Source organism: Salvelinus namaycush, unplaced genomic scaffold (genome assembly GCF_016432855.1).
Source record: "Salvelinus namaycush isolate Seneca unplaced genomic scaffold, SaNama_1.0 Scaffold104, whole genome shotgun sequence".
Classification (NCBI taxonomy): domain Eukaryota; kingdom Metazoa; phylum Chordata; class Actinopteri; order Salmoniformes; family Salmonidae; genus Salvelinus; species Salvelinus namaycush.
The window spans coordinates 354,659-362,571 of record NW_024057720.1 but is presented as its reverse complement, the minus strand read 5'-3'; the positions used below and the strand labels follow the sequence as shown (position 1 = coordinate 362,571).

The 7,913-nt window shown below is 42.9% G+C and overlaps 1 pseudogene; it reads right to left on the bottom strand.

Annotated features, from left to right (window-relative positions):
* Positions 1-3,334: 3,334 nt before the first annotated feature.
* On the bottom strand, positions 3,335-5,389 carry LOC120035362 (annotated as a pseudogene).
* Positions 5,390-7,913: the final 2,524 nt, after the last annotated feature.

Sequence of the window (7,913 nt, the reverse complement as noted above, 5' to 3'; positions counted from 1 at the left end):
AGCTTGTTGTTGTTATTGTCATGGTTGTTCCTGTTGGGTAGCAACTTCACCAGCTTGTTGTTGTTATTGTCATGGTTGTTCCTGTTGGGTAGCAACTTCACCAGCTTGTTGTTGTTGTCATGGTTGTTCCTGTTGGGTAGCAACTTCACCAGCTTGTTGTTGTTGTCAGGTTTGTTCCTGTTGGGTAGCAACTTCACCAGCTTGTTGTTGTTGTTGTCATGGTTGTTCCTGTTGGGTAGCAACTTCACCAGCTTGTTGTTGTTGTGGTCATGGTTGTTCCTGTTGGGTAGCAACTTCACCAGCTTGTTGTCGTTGTCATGGTTGTTCCTGTTGGGTAGCAACTTCACCAGCTTGTTGTTGTTGTCATGTTTGTTCCTGTTGGGTAGCAACTTCACCAGCTTGTTGTTGTTGTCATGGTTGTTCCTGTTGGGTAGCAACTTCACCAGCTTGTTGTTGTTGTTGTTGTCAGGGTTGTTCCTGTTGGGTAGCAACTTCACCAGCTTGTTGTTGTTATTGTCATGGTTGTTCCTGTTCGGCAGCAACTTCACCAGCTTGTCATGGTTGTTCCTGTTGGGTAGCAACTTCACCAGCTTGTTGTCGTTGTCATGGTTGTTCCTGTTGGGTAGCAACTTCACCAGCTTGTTGTTGTTCTTGTTGTTGTCAGGGTTGTTCCTGTTGGGTAGCAACTTCATCAGCTTGTTGTTGTCGTCATGGTTGTTCCTGTTGGGTAGCAACTTCACCAGCTTGTTGTTGTTCTTGTTGTCATGGTTGTTCCTGTTGGGTAGCAACTTCACCAGCTTGTTGTTGTTGTCGTCATGGTTGTTCCTGTTGGGTAGCAACTTCACCAGCTTGTTGTTGTTATTGTCATGGTTGTTCCTGTTGGGTAGCAACTTCATCAGCTTGTTGTTGTTGTTGTCAGGGTTGTTCCTGTTGGGTAGCAACTTCACCAGCTTGTTGTTGTTGTTGTTGTCAGGGTTGTTCCTGTTGGGTAGCAACTTCACCAGCTTGTTGTTGTTGTTGTCATGGTTGTTCCTGTTGGGTAGCAACTTCACCAGCTTGTTGTTGTTGTTGTTGTCATGGTTGTTCCTGTTGGGTAGCAACTTCACCAGCTTGTTGTTGTTGTTGTTGTCATGGTTGTTCCTGTTGGGTAGCAACTTCACCAGCTTGTTGTTGTTGTTGTCGTCATGGTTGTTCCTGTTGGGTAGCAACTTCACCAGCTTGTTGTTGTTGTTGTCATGGTTGTTCCTGTTGGGTAGCAACTTCACCAGCTTGTTGTTGTTGTTGTCATGGTTGTTCCTGTTGGGTAGCAACTTCACCAGCTTGTTGTTGTTGTCATGGTTGTTCCTGTTGGGTAGCAACTTCACCAGCTTGTTGTTGTTGTCATGGTTGTTCCTGTTGGGTAGCAACTTCACCAGCTTGTTGTTGTTGTTGTCATGGTTGTTCCTGTTGGGTAGCAACTTCACCAGCTTGTTGTTGTTGTTGTCATGGTTGTTCCTGTTGGGTAGCAACTTCACCAGCTTGTTGTTGTGGTTGTTGTCATGGTTGTTCCTGTTGGGTAGCAACTTCACCAGCTTGTTGTTGTTGTCATGTTTGTTCCTGTTGGGTAGCAACTTCACCAGCTTGTTGTTGTTGTCATGGTTGTTCCTGTTGGGTAGCAACTTCACCAGCTTGTTGTTGTTGTTGTTGTCAGGGTTGTTCCTGTTGGGTAGCAACTTCACCAGCTTGTTGTTGTTATTGTCATGGTTGTTCCTGTTCGGCAGCAACTTCACCAGCTTGTCATGGTTGTTCCTGTTGGGTAGCAACTTCACCAGCTTGTTGTCGTTGTCATGGTTGTTCCTGTTGGGTAGCAACTTCACCAGCTTGTTGTTGTTCTTGTTGTTGTCAGGGTTGTTCCTGTTGGGTAGCAACTTCATCAGCTTGTTGTTGTCGTCATGGTTGTTCCTGTTGGGTAGCAACTTCACCAGCTTGTTGTTGTTGTTGTTGTCATGGTTGTTCCTGTTGGGTAGCAACTTCACCAGCTTGTTGTTGTTGTCGTCATGGTTGTTCCTGTTGGGTAGCAACTTCACCAGCTTGTTGTTGTTATTGTCATGGTTGTTCCTGTTGGGTAGCAACTTCATCAGCTTGTTGTTGTTGTTGTCAGGGTTGTTCCTGTTGGGTAGCAACTTCACCAGCTTGTTGTTGTTGTTGTTGTCAGGGTTGTTCCTGTTGGGTAGCAACTTCACCAGCTTGTTGTTGTTGTTGTCATGGTTGTTCCTGTTGGGTAGCAACTTCACCAGCTTGTTGTTGTTGTTGTTGTCATGGTTGTTCCTGTTGGGTAGCAACTTCACCAGCTTGTTGTTGTTGTTGTTGTCATGGTTGTTCCTGTTGGGTAGCAACTTCACCAGCTTGTTGTTGTTGTTGTCGTCATGGTTGTTCCTGTTGGGTAGCAACTTCACCAGCTTGTTGTTGTTGTTGTCATGGTTGTTCCTGTTGGGTAGCAACTTCACCAGCTTGTTGTTGTTGTTGTCATGGTTGTTCCTGTTGGGTAGCAACTTCACCAGCTTGTTGTTGTTGTCATGGTTGTTCCTGTTGGGTAGCAACTTCACCAGCTTGTTGTTGTTGTCATGGTTGTTCCTGTTGGGTAGCAACTTCACCAGCTTGTTGTTGTTGTTGTCATGGTTGTTCCTGTTGGGTAGCAACTTCACCAGCTTGTTGTTGTTGTTGTCATGGTTGTTCCTGTTGGGTAGCAACTTCACCAGCTTGTTGTTGTGGTTGTTGTCATGGTTGTTCCTGTTGGGTAGCAACTTCACCAGCTTGTTGTTGTTGTCATGGTTGTTCCTGTTGGGTAGCAACTTCACCAGCTTGTTGTTGTTGTTGTCATGGTTGTTCCTGTTGGGTAGCAACTTCACCAGCTTGTTGTTGTTGTTGTTGTCATGGTTGTTCCTGTTGGGTAGCAACTTCACCAGCTTGTTGTTGTTGTTGTTGTCATGGTTGTTCCTGTTGGGTAGCAACTTCATCAGCTTGTTGTTGTTGTCATGGTTGTTCCTGTTGGGTAGCAACTTCACCAGCTTGTTGTTGTTGTTGTTGTCATGGTTGTTCCTGTTGGGTAGCAACTACACCAGCTTGTTGTTGTTGTCACGTCCTGACCTTAGTTCCTTTTTATGTCTCTATTTTGGTTTGGTCAGGGCCTGAGTTAGGGTGGGCATACTATGTTTTTCATTCTATGTTTTGTTCTGTGTGTTGTATTTCTATTTGTTTGGCCTGGTATGGTTCCCAATCAGAGGCAGCTGTCAATCGTTGTCTCTGATTGAGAACCATACTTAGGTAGCCTGTTCCCACCTGTGTTTGTGTTGTTTTCTGTTTTGTGTATTGCACCTTGCGGAACTGTTCGTCTGTTGTTTTTGTACAAGTGTTCATATTTATTAAACGTATTCTGAATACTTACCACGCTGCACCTTGGTCCTCTTCTCCTTATCCCGGCGACATTCGTTACAGTTGTTGTTTTTCTGAAGCATCTTGTGTGATGTAGGTCTTGAGGGTCGAGGCTGAGAGAAGATGGATTCTATTCATATGCTGTCCAGCTTCTGAAGAACATATTGTGCTAGAATGGAGAGGAGATCAGTAAACAACAGAATATATGGTGCTAGAATGGAGAGGAGATCAGTAAACAACAGAACGTATGGTGCTAGAATGGAGAGGGGAGGAGGTCAATAAACAACAGAACGTATGGTGCTAGAATGGAGAGGAGATCAGTAAACAACAGAACGCATGGTGCTAGAATGGAGAGGAGATCAGTAAACAACAGAACGTATGGTGCTAGAATGGAGAGGAGATCAGTAAACAACAGAACGTATGGTGCTAGAATGGAGAGGAGATCAGTAAACAACAGAACGTATGGTGCTAGAATGGAGAGGAGATCAGTAAACAACAGAATGTATGGTGCTAGAATGGAGAGGAGATCAGTAAACAACAGAACGTATGGTGCTAGAATGGAGAGGAGATCAGTAAACAACAGAACGTATGGTGCTAGAATGGAGAGGAGATCAGTAAACAACAGAACGTATGGTGCTAGAATGGAGAGGAGATCAGTAAACAACATATTTCGATTCTCTTCACAACTAGACAGTACATTTGACTCATGTTGGTTCCATGAAGAACCCTCTGTTAAATGGAACCCAAAAGGGTTCTACCTGGAACTAAAAGGGTTCTTCAAAGGGTTCTCCTATGGGGACAGTGGAAGAATCCTTCTAGGTTCTAGATAGCACCTTTTATTTAAGAGTGTAGGCCTATATTCAAATCCCCGAGCTGCCCCTGAACAAGGCAGTTAACCCACTGTTCCTAGACCTTCATTGAAAATTAGAATTTGTTCTTAACTGACTTGCCTTGTTAAATAAAGGTTAAAACATAAATAAAACAACTAGACAGTTACATTACATTTGACCTTAAAGTAAAATCCTAATTGTATATGTACTTACCTATATAGACACACTTCCCATGGTTTGACAGAAACAAACTAGCTATAAAGACTATTTTCCTGACTGTCTCTACTGATGGCCTCTAACAGCAGAATAAAATCAGTGGGATATTTAAACAGCACTGAAACAGAGTAGGTTGCTAGTTGACTATGTGTTGGAAATTGTTTCAATGCTGCCGTCTACAGATCTTCTAATGTGTTGTAATACCACATGTACCAATACAGTAGAATTGACAGGGACACTGTGTAATGATACAATGACCCTCCATCCAATGTTCTGCTGCTGTTGTGCAACATTGTGACACCACTGACATGTTTACAGGTTGCCATGCCGACGAAAGAGAAGGTGTTTTCATTCTGTAATAAGGCCTTCACTTCAGTCTGGATGGCTGGTTGACTGCAGACAGGTTACACAGTATCAGTGTAGGTGTTAGGCTGTTTCTGCTCTCCTCCCAACTACTAATGGAATTGTCCTGCCAATGCAACGTATGAAAATGTATCCACTCACTACTGTAAGTCTCTCTGGATAAGAGCGTCTGCTAAATGACTCACATGTTCAATGTAATGTTCAGTTTGACAATATCAATGGAATAGACCAAAGCAGAGCCATGTATTTAGATATGAATACATGACTCTGGGCAAAAACACAAACAGATCTGGGACCTGCCAGACTACACAGTTGACATCATAGGGAAACCCGACTAGCTTCTGGTCCAATACTTACTGACTCGGAGCAGGGCGACATGGAGGAGAAAGTTCCTGACCGAAGACACCACATCTTCATCTCTTCCGGGTCCATCTTCGGCCCGAGTCCCTCCATTTTCAGCATCTTTAGTTAATTATCTGGCGGTGATGTGATCTGATTAGCGGCTGTCTGTCAACCAATAGCCTACTATGCTGTGTTATTAGCTAGAGCTAGACAGTCCGAGTACACTACATTCTGAATGGCCACGAAGATGTGTGTCTGAAATGCACCTTTAAGTTCAGTTGGAGCTGAAACGACGGACAGATATCTCGATTGAGGATAATGTTAATATTTAGCTACGTTATTAGCTGTTATGTGTTTTGTTTTGCACGCAGGGTATGGCTAAATGGGGTGTGTAGAAATACAGCTAAACCTAGGGTATGGCTAAATGGGGTGTAGAATCCCTCCACCAGTTGAAGCTAATTTACTAATTTACTGTACTATAATCTCTAAAGTACTATTTGGAGAACAGCAAAAACTAACAGAAATGCCCCCAGACATGAACTATTTAACTGTACTAGAATGCTTAAAAGGTCACAATATGTTTTATATCGGTTATCGGTATGGTTTCTTTTTGGCAAGGAAAATATTGGATATCTGTATCGGTCAAAAATATAATATCGGTGCATCCCTAATAATAAGGTTGGTAACAAGATGGAACGTCGTTGTGGAAATCTGTTGCAGCTCAAGTCGACTACAAAATCCACAATGCAATGCTCTCTGTATGGGCTGGCTGGTAGCTAAACGTATCTACACACAATAATACCAAAGACAATATCAGCATGCGAAGTAGCTAACTAGCTGTTAAATCACCTAAACAAACTGCACTATCAATTTAGGAGTTTACAATCTCACCATATTCAACCTGCAGATCGATGTGTCTCAGAGTGGAATCTAACATTCACAACTTCAGAAATACTTTTGCGGAGATGGGAAACGTTGCCCTTGCTATGTCAATAGGCGGCGCGGTGCATTCTGGGCGATTGTGGGACAAGGAGAGCGCTCTTTCAAGGATTGAATGGGAGTCTATTGGGCTCTAGATTAAAAACCCAACATTAGCATTAGTTTTGTCAAAAATAAATACAACATTACTGATATTTTCGGAGATGTGAGATAATTAACTTGCTATCTGTAGTATCGTATAGCTTTGGGATCGTGACAGTACGTACTTTTGATGAAAATAGGCAGTTTCTCGACATAAAGTACACTGACTGAGAATGGATTACGTTACGATTGGTTTAGCAACCGCGTGACGCAGCATGACAACGTGAACGTGATTGGTCGACAGTCTGCTGGGTGGGGCGTTAACAGGCACGCAGATTTTTAGAAATTGGAGGCTCATTTGTAAATTGAAAAACGTTGCCGACCCCCTGCTATAATGTATATGAAGTCACCTGTCATGTTTTGCACGCTTTGTACAAAATAATAAAATGCAGTACTACAGGATATTTCTTAACGTAGCTCTTTATTAGCTAGCTACAACTGGCATGTTCAAGTATCTCCAACCATGATCAGCTGACCATGACCTAACCATCTGGGTGGTCTTAACCAATCATAGCACAGTATGATACGGCGGTAAAATGCATCCAATTACAATTCAGTATGTTTAGACATATGAATATTACATTTTGCTCACCAAAGATGTAACAAAGTGAAACTGTAGATCTCAAAGCCTCAGTTCCGGGAGAGTAGTGGGTGAAACCATTCACCTCAGGAAAAGGGGTGATGTACATAAAGTTTCCTTTCATTATGTGTTACTGAATTCATAAAAATATGTGCTGCCATTGTAGTAAGGTTGGTAATACGAGAGTTCTTCAGACTTACCATTTTTGTATTATTTTCTTTGAAAGAACAACTAGTGGGTTTTGAGTGCTTCTCCCCTATTTGGGAAGTTGGTCTGCCCGCTCCTCAGTCTGAGAGAGATTCTGAGAGCAGGTTCGAGTCCTCTTCCTCTGTACATAAAAACTGTTTAAAACTGTATAACACAATAGTGGTTTTGGAAAACTGGTTCATATATCCTAAAGTCAATAGCGAATGTGGCTATGTATATATTTATTTTGCCGTTCATGAATTGAAGACCTGTTTCAGCCAGTTAACCAAGTTTTTGCTGTCTTAGCTAGCCGTGTTAATGACGAGCTAACTAGCACCGTTGGTCACTGCACTACAATGTCACGCCAGCTATTGCCAGCAGGTGATTTACTAGCAGGTGACTTATTGAAATATTAAGTGAATGTTTATTTTCTTACTACCTTAAACGGTTTATATAAAAGGGTTGTACTTGTGCTCTGTATTTCTGGATTAATATCACTTCACATTGAGGGTGTTGTAGCGACCCGCACAGACAGCGGTGTGTCAGGCTATTAGTGGGTTGTGTTGTATTTACCAGTGTTCGCGGGGTCCGACATGCCAATCAACCTGTTAAGTGCCAATCACGGGAATGTCTGGTGGTTGGCGGAGTGGCTTGGAGGGGGGTTGGGCAGGGGGATGGAGTGGCTTGGAGGGGGGTTGGGCAGGGGGATGGAGCATTGGAAGTTAAGACCAGGTTTAGCCATTGTTCTTTCCCTTACGTCTGAGAAGAAGGTCACGTTTGACGTGGGCTACGGCCAAACAGTAGGCTGTGTAAAGTTGGGTTAATCAACTCAATCTGGACATTTGTTCCTTTATGATCTAGTCAGTATGTATCACTAAGGTTACTGTTGCTCCTATCTAACAGAT